A 13,266-nucleotide genomic window follows, 5' to 3' on the forward strand; every position below is an offset into this window, starting at 1 on the left:
GTCTCTGGCAAACCAGTCATCTTCCGGGGCCATACAGGGAAATGTAAAGTTGGTAAGTGAGAGAGAAGCCTTATTGTTTGAAAAGGTTAGCTTTTTACTTCTTTGCATATTTATGCCCTGTGGCTTCTATGCCCAGCATTTGTCTTGAGGTATCTTTACCACTTGGAAGAATTATGATACTCGGTAAATTTGATATGAGGCACGAATTCTATTTAATGGTGGTAATTAGGAAGGAAGAAGAAAAGCCATAGAAGTAGCAGGCGGAAGAAAACATGCAAAGATTGATTATTTCTTTGACATATCTTCTTGTAGAGTAACTTCAGCATATATAGGTTTTAAGCTACTAATTAAATTGCGCACACACATTAACATAATAGGAAAATAGTTACGTAACCAAAGCATACCTGTAATTACCATCCATCTCCAGTGAAACCAAGAAAACCAGTTAGGCACCTTAGGCATTTGTGAAAACTTATCCATGATATGGTGGATATTGTCCAACTGAACTTCAACACTCTGAGAAAAATCAGACAAATTAAAACAACCCATTCCTGGGGACTTTTCACATCCCATATGTTCTTTTAACAGTAAATAGTCTGTAGTTGTAAGATTTTGGAGTGCTACAATTTGCACTTCTCCGAATTCTTGTTTGAGTTCCAACAGTATAGATCCAGTGAAATTTGTTGTTTTACTGTATGCACAGGCCAGCTTAGATATCTCCTTCTTCATTCCCATGGCAAGTCCAGGAACTAGTGAGATGAGTGCATCTACAGCTGTAGCAGTGCGGGGATCTTTGTTGGGGTTTTTTGATGATCATCTTCTGACATGAGTCTTCCAGAGAGTGCTGATGTTGTAAGTTCTTTTTCATGTCGTATCTTAGTTCATTTTTGGGGTAGCCCAATTAGGCTTTGATCCTCTGTATAAACAGAAAGAGGCCCTTTGCCTACACTTTTATATGCCCTTTATACTCTTCTGTAGAACTCATTGGAGGTCTCCACACAGGAACTACCTTTTTTTTTTTTGGTATCATTAATCTACACTTACATGATGAATATTATGTTTACTAGACTCTCCCCTATACCAGGTTCCCCCTATAAACCCCTTTACAGTCACTGTCCATCAGCATAGCAAAATGTTGTAGAATCACTACTTGACTTCTCTGTGTTGTACAGCCTTCCCCTTTCTCCCACCACCCCATGCATGCTAATCTTAATACCCCCCTTCTTCTCCCTCCCCTTAACCCTCCCTTCCCACCCATCCTCCCCTGTCCCTTTCCCTTTGGTACCTGTTAGTCCATTCTTGAGTTCTGTGATTCTGCTGCTGTTTTGTTCCTTCAGTTTTTCTTTGTTCTTATATTCCACAGATGAGTGAAATCATTTGGTATTTCTCTTTCCCTGCTTGGCTTGTTTCACTGAGCATAATACCCTCCAGCTCCATCCATGTTGCTGCAAATGGTTGGATTTGCCCTTTTCTTATGGCTGAGTAGTATTCCATTGTGTATATGTACCACATCTTCTTTATCCATTCATCTATCGATGGACATTTAGGTTGCTTCCAATTCTTGGCTATTGTAAATAGTGCTGCGATAAACATAGGGGTGCATTGGTCTTTCTCATACTTGATTGCTGCATTCTTAGGGTAAATTCCTAGGAGTGCAATTCCTGGGTCAAATGGTAAGTCTGTTTTGAGCATTTTGATATACATCCATACTGCTTTCCACAATGGTTGAACTAATTTACATTCCCACCAGCAGTGTAGGAGGGTTCCCCTTTCTCCACAGCCTCGCCAACATTTGTTGTTGTTTGTCTTTTGGATGGCAGCCATCCTTACTGGTGTGAGGTGATACCTCATTGTAGTTTTAATTTGCATTTCTCTGATAATTACCGATGTGGAGCATCTTTTCATGTGTCTGTTGGCCATCTGTATTTCTTTTATGGAGAACTGTCTGTTCAGTTCCTCTGCCCATTTTTTAATTGGGTTATTTGTTTTTTGTTTGTTGAGGTGTGTGAGCTATTTATATATTCTGGATGACAAGCCTTTATCGGATGTGTCATTTTCAAATATATTCTCCCATACTGTAGGGTTCCTTTTTGTTCTATTGATGGTGTCTTTTGCTGTACAGAAGCTTTTCAGCTTAATATAGTCCCACTTGTTCATTTTTGCTGTTGTTTTCCTTGCCCGGAGAGATATGTTCAAGAAGAGGTCACTCATGTTTATGTCTAAGAGGTTTTTGCATATGTTTTCTTCCAAGAGTTTAATGGTTGCATGACTTACATTCAGGTCTTTGATCCATTTTGAGTTTACATTGTATATGGGGTTAGACAATGGTTCAGTTTCATTCCCCTACATGTAGCTGTCCAGTTTTGCCAGCACCATCTGTTGAAGCGACTGTCATTTCGCCATTGTATGTCCATGGCTCCTTTATGAAATATTAATTGGCCATATATGTCCGGGTTAATGTCTGGATTCTCTAGTCTGTTCCATTGGTCTGTGGCTCTGTTCTTGTGCCAGTACCAAATTGTCTTGATTACTATGGCTTTATAGTAGAGCTTGAAGTTGGGGAGTGAGATCCCCCCTACTTTATTCTTCTTTCTCAGGATTGCTTTGGCTATTCGGGGTCTTTGGTGTTTCCATATGAGTTTTTTGAATTATTTGTTCCAGTTCATTGAAGAATGTTGCTGGTAGTTTCATAGGGATTGCATCAAATCTGTATATTGTTTTGGGCAGGATGGCCATTTTGACGATATTAATTCTTCCCAGCCACGAGCATGGGATGAGTTTCCATCTGTTAGTGTCCCTTTAATTTCTCTTTTAAGAGTGACTTTTAGTTTTCAGAGTATAAGTCTTTCACTTCCTTGGTTAGGTTTATTCCTAGGTATTTTATTTTTTTTGATGCAATTGTGAATGGAGTTGTTTTCCTGATTTCACTTTCTGTTGGTTCATTGCTAGTGTATAGGAAAGTCACAGATTTCTGTGTGTTGATTTTGTATCCTGCAACTTTGCTGTATTCCGATATCAGTTCTAGTAGTTTTGGGGTGGAGCCTTTAGGGTTTTTTATGTACAGTATCATGTCATCTGCAAATAATGACAGTTTAACTTCTTCTTTACCAATCTGGATTCCTTGTATGTTTTTGTTTTGTCTGATTGCCGTGGCTAGGACCTCCAGTACTATGTTAAATAACAGTGGGGAGAGTGGGCATCCCTGTCTAGTTCCCGATCTCAGAGGAAATGCTTTCAGCTTCTCGCTGTTCAATATGATGTTGGCTGTGGGTTTATCATATATGGCCTTTATTATGTTGAGGTACTTGCCCTCTATTCCCATTTTGCTGAGAGTTTTTATCATGAATGGATGTTGAACTTTGTCAAATGCTTTTTCAGCATCTATGGAGATGATCATGTGGTTTTTGTCTTTCTTTTTGTTGATGTGGTGGATGATGTTGATGGACTTTTGAATGTTGTACTGTCCTTGCATCCCTCGGGTGAATCCCACTTGGTCGTGGTGTATGATCCTTTTGATGTATTTTTGAATTCAGTTTGCTAATATTTTGTTGAGTATTTTTGCATCTACGTTCATCAGGGATATTGGTCTGTAGTTTTCTTTTTTGGTAGGGTCTTTGCCTGGTTTTGGTATTAGGGTGATGTTAGCTTCATAGAATGAGTTTGGGAGTATCCCCTCCTCCTCTATTTTTTGGAAAACTTTAAGGAGAATGGGTATTATGTCTTCCCTGTATGTCTGATATAATTCTGAGGTAAATCCAGCTGGTCCGGGGCTTTTGTTCTTTGGTAGTTTTTTTATTACTGCTAGAATTTCATTTCTGGTAATTGGTCTGTTTAGATTTTCTGTTTCTTTCTGGGTCAGTCTTGGAAGGTTGTATTATACTAGGAAGTTGCCATTTCTCCTAGGTTTCCCAGCTTGTTAGCATATAGGTTTTCTTAGTATTCTCTAATAATTCTTTGTATTTCTGTGGGGTCTGTTGTGATTATTCCTTTCTCGTTTCTGATACTGTTGATGTGTGTTGTCTCTCTTTTCCTCTTAATAAGTCTGCCTAGAGCCTTATCTATTTTGTTTATTTTCTCGAAGAATCAGCTCTTGGTTTCATTGATTTTTGCTATTGTTTTATTCTTCTCAATTTTATTTATTTCTTCTCTGATCTTTATTATGTCCCTCCTTCTGCTGACCTTAGGCCTCATTTGTTTTTCTTTTTCCAATTTCGATAATTGTGACATTAGACCATTCATTTAGGATTTTTCTTCGTTTTTTAAATATGCTTGGATTGCTATATACTTTCCTCTTAAGACTGCTTTTGCTGTGTCCCACAGAAGTTGGGGCTTTGTGTTGTTGTTGTCGTTTGTTTCCATATATTGCTGGATCTCCATTTTGATTTGGTCATTGATCCATTGATTATTTAGGAGCGTGTTGTTAAGCCTCCATGTGTTTGTGAGCCTTTTTTCTTTCTTTGTACAGTTTATTTCTAGTTTTATTCCTTTGTTGTCTGAAAAGTTGGTTGGTAGGATTTCAATCTTTTGGAATTTACTGAGGCTCTTTTTGTGGCCTAGTATGTGGTCTATTCTGGAGAATGTTCCATGGGCACTTGAGAAGAATGTATATTCTGTTGCTTTTGGATGTAGAGTTCTATAGATATCTATTAGGTCCATCTGCTCTACTGTGTTGTTCAGTGCTTCCGTGTCCTTACTTATTTTCTGCCCGGTGGATCTATCCTTTGGGTTGAGTGGTGTGTTGAAGTCTCCTAGAGTGAATGCATTGCAATCTATTTCCCCCTTTAGTTCTGTTAGTATTTGTTTCAGATATGCTGGTGCTCCTGTGTTGGGTGTATATATATTTAGAATGGTTATATCCTCTTGTTGGACTGAGCCCTTTATCATTGTGTAGTGTCCTTCTTTATCTCTTGTTACTTTCTTTGTTTTGAAGTCTATTTTGTCTGATATTAGTACTGCAACCCCTGCTTTCTTCTCGCTGTTGTTTGCTTGAAATATGTTTTTCCACCCCTTGACTTTTAGTCTGTACATGTCTTTGGGTTTGAGGTGAGTTTCTTGTAAGTAGCGTATAGATGAGTCTTGCTTTTTTATCCATTCTATTACTCTGTGTCTTTTGATTGGTGCATTCAGTCCATTAACATTTAGGGTGACTATTGAAAGATATGTACTTATTGCCATTGCAGGCTTTAAATTCGTGGTTACCAGAGGTTCAAGGTTAGCCTGTTTAGTAACTTACTGTCTAACTTAGCTCGCTTATTCAGCTGTTATATACACTGTCTGGAGATTCTTTTCTTCTCTCTCTCACTTCTTATTCCTCCTCCTCAATTCTTCATATGTTGGGTGTTTTGTGCTGTGCTCTTTCTAGGAGTGCTCCCATCTAGAGCAGTCCCTGTAAGATGTCCTGTATAGAGGTGGTTTGTGGGAAGCAAATTCCCTCAACTTTTGTTTGTCTGGGAATTGTTTAATCCCACCATCATATTTGAATGATAGTCGTGCTCAATACAGTATCCTTGGTTCAAGGCCCTTCTGTTTCATTGTATTAAATATATCAAGCCATTCTCTTCTTGCCTGTAGGGTTTCTGTCGAGAAGTCTGATGTTAGCCTGATGGCTTTTCCTTCATAGGTGATCTTTTTCTCTCTAGCTGCCTTTAAAACTCTTTCCTTGGATGAGGGGCGGAAGATGGCGGCATGAGTAGAGCAGCGGAAATCTCCTCCCAAAACAACATATATCTATGAAAATATAACAAAGACAACCCTTCCTAGAATAAAGACCAGAGGACACAGGACAATATCCAGACCACATCCGCACCTGAGAGAACCCAGCGCCTCGCGAAGGGGGTAAGATACAAGCCCCGGCCCGCGGGAGCCGAGCGCCCATCCCCCCAGCTCCCGGCGGGAGAAGAGCAGGCAGAGCGGGAGGGAGACGGAGCCCAGGACTGCCGAACACCCAGCCCCAGCCATCCGGGCCAGAGTGCAGGGCGCTCGATACTAGGAAAACAGGGCAGCAAGAACAGTGAGCAGGCACTGGAGGCTGGGCGACAGAGGGCATAAAAAAAGCGCGCGACCATTTTTTTTTTTTGCTTTTTTGCTGTTTTGTTTTGGCGAGCGCTTTTTGGAAGTCTTAAAGGGATAGGGACCCCAATACTAGGGAAACAGGACAGCAAGAACAGTGAGCAGGCACTGGAGGCTGGGCGACAGAGGACATAAGAAAAGCGCGTGACCATTTTTTTTTTGCTTTTTTGCTGTTTTGTTTAGGCGAGCGCTTTTTGGAAGTCTTAAAGGGATAGGGACCCCAATACTAGGGAAACAGGGCATCAAGAACAGTGAGCAGGCACTGGAGGCTGGGCGACAGAGGACATAAGAAAAGCGCACGACCATTTTTTTTTTTTTGCTTTTTTGCTGTTTTGTTTTGGCGAGCGCTTTTTGGAAGTCTTAAAGGGATAGGGACCCCAATACTAGGGAAACAGGGCAGAAAGACCGGTGAGCAGAGGCCTGAGGCTGGCACCGGAGAATAAAGAAAAACGAACGACCACCCCCTTATTTTTTTTTTTTTTATTATAAACTTTTTTTTTTTTTTAATTAAAAAAATTTCTTTTTCTTATTTTTTTTTTTTTGTGGTCGTTGTTTTGTTTTGGCGGGTGCTTTTTGGAAGTCTTAAAGGGGCAGGGCAGGTCACTTAATCCAGAGGTAGGGAATCCGGGATCTCTGGGCACCCTAACCCCTGGGCTGCAGGGAGCAGGCAGGCCCCTTACGGAGATAAATAGCCTCCCAGCAGCTCCTGCTCCAACGTGACTCCACCATTTTGGAGTAGCTGCCCGAGCCAGGCCACGCCCACAGCAACAGCGGAGATTAACTCCATAGCAGCCGGGCAGGAAGCAGAAACCCTGTCTGCACGCAGCTGCGCAGCACAAGCCAGTAGAGGCCGCTGTTCTCCCAGGAGAGGAGGGCCACAAACCAACAAGAAAGGAAGTCCTTCCAGCCGTCACTCGTCCCAGTTCTGCAGACTATTCCTATCACCATGAAAAGGCAAAGCTACAGGCAGACAAAGATCACAGAGACAACACCAGAGAAGGAGACAGACCTAACCAGTCTTCCTGACAAAGAATTCAAAATAAGAATCATAAACATGCTGACAGAGATGCAGAGAAATACGCAAGAGAAATGGGATGAAGTCCGGAAGGAGATCACAGATGCCAGAAAGGAGATCGCAGAAATGAAACAAACTCTGGAAGGGTTTATAAGCAGAATGGATAGAATGCAAGAGGCCATTGATGGAATTGAAATCAGAGAACAGGAACGCATAGAAGCTGACATAGAGAGAGACAAAAGGATCTCCAGGAATGAAACAATGTTAAGAGAACTGTGTGACCAATCCAAAAGGAACAATACCCGTATTATAGGGGTCCCAGAAGAAGAAGAGAGAGGAAAAGAGATGGAAAGTATCTTAGAAGAAATAATTGCTGAAAACTTCCCCACACTGGGGGAGGAAGTAATTGAACAGACCACGGAAATACACAGAACCCCCAACAGAAAGGATCCAAGAAGGACAACACCAAGACACATAATAATTAAAATGGCAAAGATCAAGGACAAGGAAAGAGTATTAAAGGCAGCTAGAGAGAAAAAGGTCACCTATAAAGGGAAACCCATCAGGCTAACGTCAGATTTCTCAACAGAAACTTTACATGCCAGAAGAGAATGGCATGATATATTTAATACAATGAAACAGAAGGGCCTTGAACCAAGGATACTGTATTGAGCACGACTATCATTCAAATATGATGGTGGGATTAAACAATTCCCAGACAAACAAAAGTTGAGGGAATTTGCTTCCCACAAACCACCTCTATACAGGACATCTTACAGGGACTGCTCTAGATGGGAGCACTCCTAGAAAGAGCACAGCACAAAACACCCAACATATGAAGAATCGAGGAGGAGGAACAAGAAGGGAGAGAAGAAAAGAATCTCCAGACAGTGTATATAACAGCTCAATAAGCGAGCTAAGTTAGGCAGTAAGATACTAAAGAGGCTAACCTTGAACCTTTGGTAACCACGAATTTAAAGCCTGCAATGGCAATAAGTACATATCTTTCAATAGTCACCCTAAATGTTAATGGGTTGAATGCACCAATCAAAAGACACAGAGTAACAGAATGGATAAAAAAGCAAGATCCATCTATATGCTGCTTACAAGAAACTCACCTCAAACCCAAAGACATGTACAGACTAAAAGTCAAGGGATGGAAAAACATATTTCAAGCAAACAACAGTGAAAAGAAAGCAGGGGTTGCAGTACTAATATCAGACAAAATAGACTTCAAAACAAAGAAAGTAACAAGAGATAAAGAAGGACACTACATAATGATAAAGGGCTCAGTCAAACAAGAGGATATAACCATTCTAAATATATATGCACCCAACACAGGAGCACCAGCATATGTGAAACAAATACTAACAGAACTAAAGGGGGATATAGACTGCAATGCATTCATTCTAGGAGACTTCAACACACCACTCACCCCAAAGGATAGATCCACTGGGCAGAAAATAAGTAAGGACACGGAAGCACTGAACAACACAGTAGAGCAGATGGACCTAATAGACATCTATAGAACTCTACATCCAAAAGCAGCGGGATATACATTCTTCTCAAGTGCACATGGAACATTCTCCAGAATAGACCACATACTAGGCCACAAAAAGAGCCTCAGTAAATTCCAAAAGATTGAAATCCTACCAACCAACTTTTCAGACCACAAAGGCATTAAACTAGAAATAAACTGTTCAAAGAAAGCAAAAAGGCTCACAAACACATGGAGGCTAAACAACACACTCCTAAATAATCAATGGATCAATGACCAAATCAAAATGGAGATCCAGCAATATATGGAAACAAATGAGAACAACAACACTAAGCCCCAACTTCTGTGGGACGCAGCAAAAGCAGTCTTAAGAGGAAAGTATATAGCAATCCAAGCATATTTAAAAGAGGAAGAGCAATCCCAAATGAATGGTCTAATGTCACAATTATCGAAATTGGAAAAAGAAGAACAGATGAGGCCTAAGGTCAGCAGAAGGAGGGACATAATAAAGATCAGAGAAGAAATAAATAAAATTGAGAAGAATAAAACGATAGCAAAAATCAATGAAACTAAGAGCTGGTTCTTTGAGAAAATAAACAAAATAGATAAGCCTCTAGCCAGACTTATTAAGAAGAAAAGAGAGTCAACACAAATCAACAGTATCAGAAACGAGAAAGGAAAAATCACGACGGACCCCACAGAAATGCAAAGAATTATTGGAGAATACTATGAAAACCTATATGCTAACAAGCTGGGAAACCTAGGAGAAATGGACAACTTCCTAGAAAAATATAACCTTCCAAGATTGACGCAGGAAGAAACAGAAAATCTAAACAGACCAATTACCAGCAACGAAATTGAAGCGGTAATCAAAAAACTACCAAAGAACAAAACTCCCGGGCCAGATGGATTTACCTAAGAATTTTATCAGACATACAGGGAAGACATAATACCCATTCTCCTTAGAGTTTTCCAAAAAATAGAGGAGGAGGGGATACTCCCAAACTCATTCTATGAAGCTAACATCACCCTAATACCAAAACCAGGCAAAGACCCCACCAAAAAAGAAAACTACAGACCAATATCCCTGATGAACGTAGATGCAAAAATACTCAACAAAATATTAGCAAACCGAATTCAAAAATACATCAAAAGGATCATACACCATGACCAAGTGGGATTCATCCCAGGGATGCAAGGATGGTACAACATTCGAAAGTCCATCAACATCATCCACCACATCAACAAAAAGAAAGACAAAAACCACATGATCATCTCCATAGATGCTGAAAAAGCATTTGACAAAGTTCAACATCCATTCATGTTAAAAACTCTCAGCAAAATGGGAATAGAGGGCAAGTACCTCAACATAATAAAGGCCATCTATGATAAACCCACAGCCAACATTATATTGAACAGCGAGAAGCTGAAAGCATTTCCTCTGAGATCAGGAACTAGACAGGGATGCCCACTCTCTCCACTGTTATTTAACATAGTACTGGAGGTCCTAGCCACGGCAATCAGACAAAATAAAAAAATACAAGGAATCCAGATTGGTAAAGAAAAAGTTAAACTGTCACTATTTGCAGATGACATGATACTGTACATAAAAAACCCTAAAGACTCCACCCCAAAACTACTAGAACTGATATGGGAATACAGCAAAGTTGCGGGATACAAAAACAAAACACAGAAATCTGTGGCTTTCCTGTATACTAACAATGAACCAACAGAAAGAGAAATCAGGAAAACAACTCCATTCACAAATGCATCAAAAAAATAAAATACCTAGGAATAAACCTAACCAAAGAAGTGAAAGACTTATACTCTGAAAACTACAAGTCACTCTTAAGAGAAATTAAAGGGGACACTAACAGATGGAAACTCATCCCATGCTCGTGGCTAGGAAGAATTAATATCATCAAAATGGCCATCCTGCCCAAAGCAATATACAGATTTGATGCAATCCCTATGAAACTACCAGCAACATTCTTCAATGAACTGGAACAAATAATTCAAAAATTCATATGGAAACACAAAAGACCCCGAATAGCCAAAGCAATCCTGAGAAAGAAGAATAAAGTAGGGGGGATCTCACTCCCCAACTTCAAGCTCTACTATAAAGCCATAGTAATCAAGACAATTTGGTACTGGCACAAGAGGAGAGCCACAGACCAATGGAACAGACTAGAGAATCCAGACATTAACCCAGACATATATGGTCAATTAATATTTGATAAAGGAGCCATGGACATACAATGGCGAAATGACAGTCTCTTCAACAGGTGGTGCTGGCAAAACTGGACAGCTACATGTAGGAGAATGAAACTGGACCATTGTCTAACCCCATATACAAAAGTAAACTCAAAATGGATCAAAGACCTGAATGTAAGCCATGAAACCATTAAACTCTTGGAAGAAAACATAGGGAAAAACCTATTAGACATAAACATGAGTGACCTCTTCTTGAACATATCTCCCCGGGCAAGTAAAACAACAGCAAAAATGAGTAAGTGGGACTATATTAAGCTGAAAAGCTTCTGTACAGCAAAAGACACCATCAATAGAACAAGAAGGATCCCTACAGTATGGGAGAATATATTTGAAAATGACACATCTGATAAAGGCTTGAAGTCCAGAATATATAAGGAGCTCACACGCCTCAACAAACAAAAAACAAATAACCCAATTAAAAAATGGGCAGAGGAACTGAACACACAGTTCTCCAAAAAAGAAATACAGATGGCCAACAGACACATGAAACGATGCTCCACATCGCTAATTATCAGAGAAATGCAAATTAAAACTACAATGAGGTATCACCTCACACCAGTAAGGATGGCTGCCATCCAAAAGACAAACAACAACAAATGTTGGCGAGGCTGTGGAGAAAGGGGAACCCTCCTACACTGCTGGTGGGAATGTAAGTTAGGTCAACCATTGTGGAAAGCAGTATGGAGGTACATCAAAATGCTCAAAACAGACTTACCATTTGACCCAGGAATTGCACTCCTAGGAATTTACCCTAAGAACGCAGCAATCAAGTTTGAGAAAGACAGATGCACCCCTATGTTTATTGCAGCACTATTTACAATAGCCAAGAATTGGAAGCAACCTAAATGTCCATCAATAGATGAATGGATAAAGAAGATGTGGTACATATACACAATGGAATACTACTCAGCCATAAGAAAAGGGCAAATCCAATCATTTGCAGCAACATGGATGGAGCTGGAGGGTATTATGCTCAGTGAAACAAGCCAAGTGGAGAAAGAGAAATACCAAATGATTTCACTTATCTGTGGAATATAAGAACAAAGGAAAAACTGAAGGAACAAAACAGCACCAGAATCACAGAACTCAACAATGGACTAACAGGTACCAAAGGGAAAGGGACTGGGGAGGATGGGTGGGTAGGGTGGGATAAGGGGGGGAGAAGTAGGGGGGTATTAAGATTAACATACAAGGGGGGGTAGGAGAAAAGGGAGGGCTGTACAACACAGAGAAGGCAAGTAGTGATTCTACAACATTTTGCTATGCTGATGGACAATGACTGTAAAGGGGTTTATAGGGGAGACCTGGTATAGGGGAGAGCCTAGTAAGCATAATATTCATCATGTAAGTGTAGATTAGTGATACCAAAAACAAAGAAAAAAAAAATTGCAGTTCCTATGTGGTAACCTCCAATGAGTTCTACACAAGGGTATAAAGGGCATATAAAAGTGTAGGCAAAGGGTCTGTTTGTGTTTATACAGAGGATCAAAGCCTAATTGGGCTACCCCAAAAATGAACTAAGATACGATATGAAAAAGAACTTCCAACATCAGCACTCTCTGGAAGACTCATGCCAGAAGATGATCATCAAAAAACCCCAACAAAGATCCACGCACTGCTACAGCTGTAGATGCACTCATCCCACCCGTTCCTGGACTTGCCATGGGAATGAGGAAGGAGATATCTAAGCTGGCCTGTGCATACAGTAAAACAACAAATTTGACTGGATCTATACTGTTGGAACTCAACCAAGAATTTGGAGAAGTGCAAATTGTAGCGCTCCAAAGTCTTACAACTACAGACTATTTACTGTTAAAAGAACATATGGCATGTGAACAGTCCCCAGGAATGGGTTGTTTTAATTTGTCTGATTTCTCTCAGACTGTTCAAGTTCAGTTGGACAATATCCACCATGTCATAGATAAGTTTTCACAAATGCCTAAGGTGCCTAACTGGTTTTCTTGGTTTCACTGGAGATGGCTGGTAATTACAGATATGCTTTGGTTATGTAACTATACTCCTATTATGTTAATGTGTGTGCGCTATTTAAGTAGTAGCTTAAAACCTGTACATGCTGAAGTTACTCTACAAGAAGATATTCCAAAGAAATAATCAATCTTCCCATGTTTTCTTCCGCCTGCTACTTCTATAGCTTTTCTTCTTCCTTCCTAATTACAACCCTTAAATAGAATTCGTGCCTCGTATCAAATTTATCGAGTATCATAATTCTTCCAAGTGGTAAAGATACCTCAAGACAAATGCTGGGCATAGAAGCCACAGGGCATAAATATGCAAAGATGTAAAAAGCTAACCTTTTCAAACAATAAGGCTTCTCTCTCACTTACCAACTTCACATTTCCCTGTATGGCCCCGGAAGATGACTGGTTAGCCAGAGACGGGTAAGATTCCT

This window comes from Manis pentadactyla, chromosome 14, assembly GCF_030020395.1.
Source record: "Manis pentadactyla isolate mManPen7 chromosome 14, mManPen7.hap1, whole genome shotgun sequence".
NCBI classification, from domain to species: Eukaryota; Metazoa; Chordata; class Mammalia; order Pholidota; family Manidae; genus Manis; species Manis pentadactyla.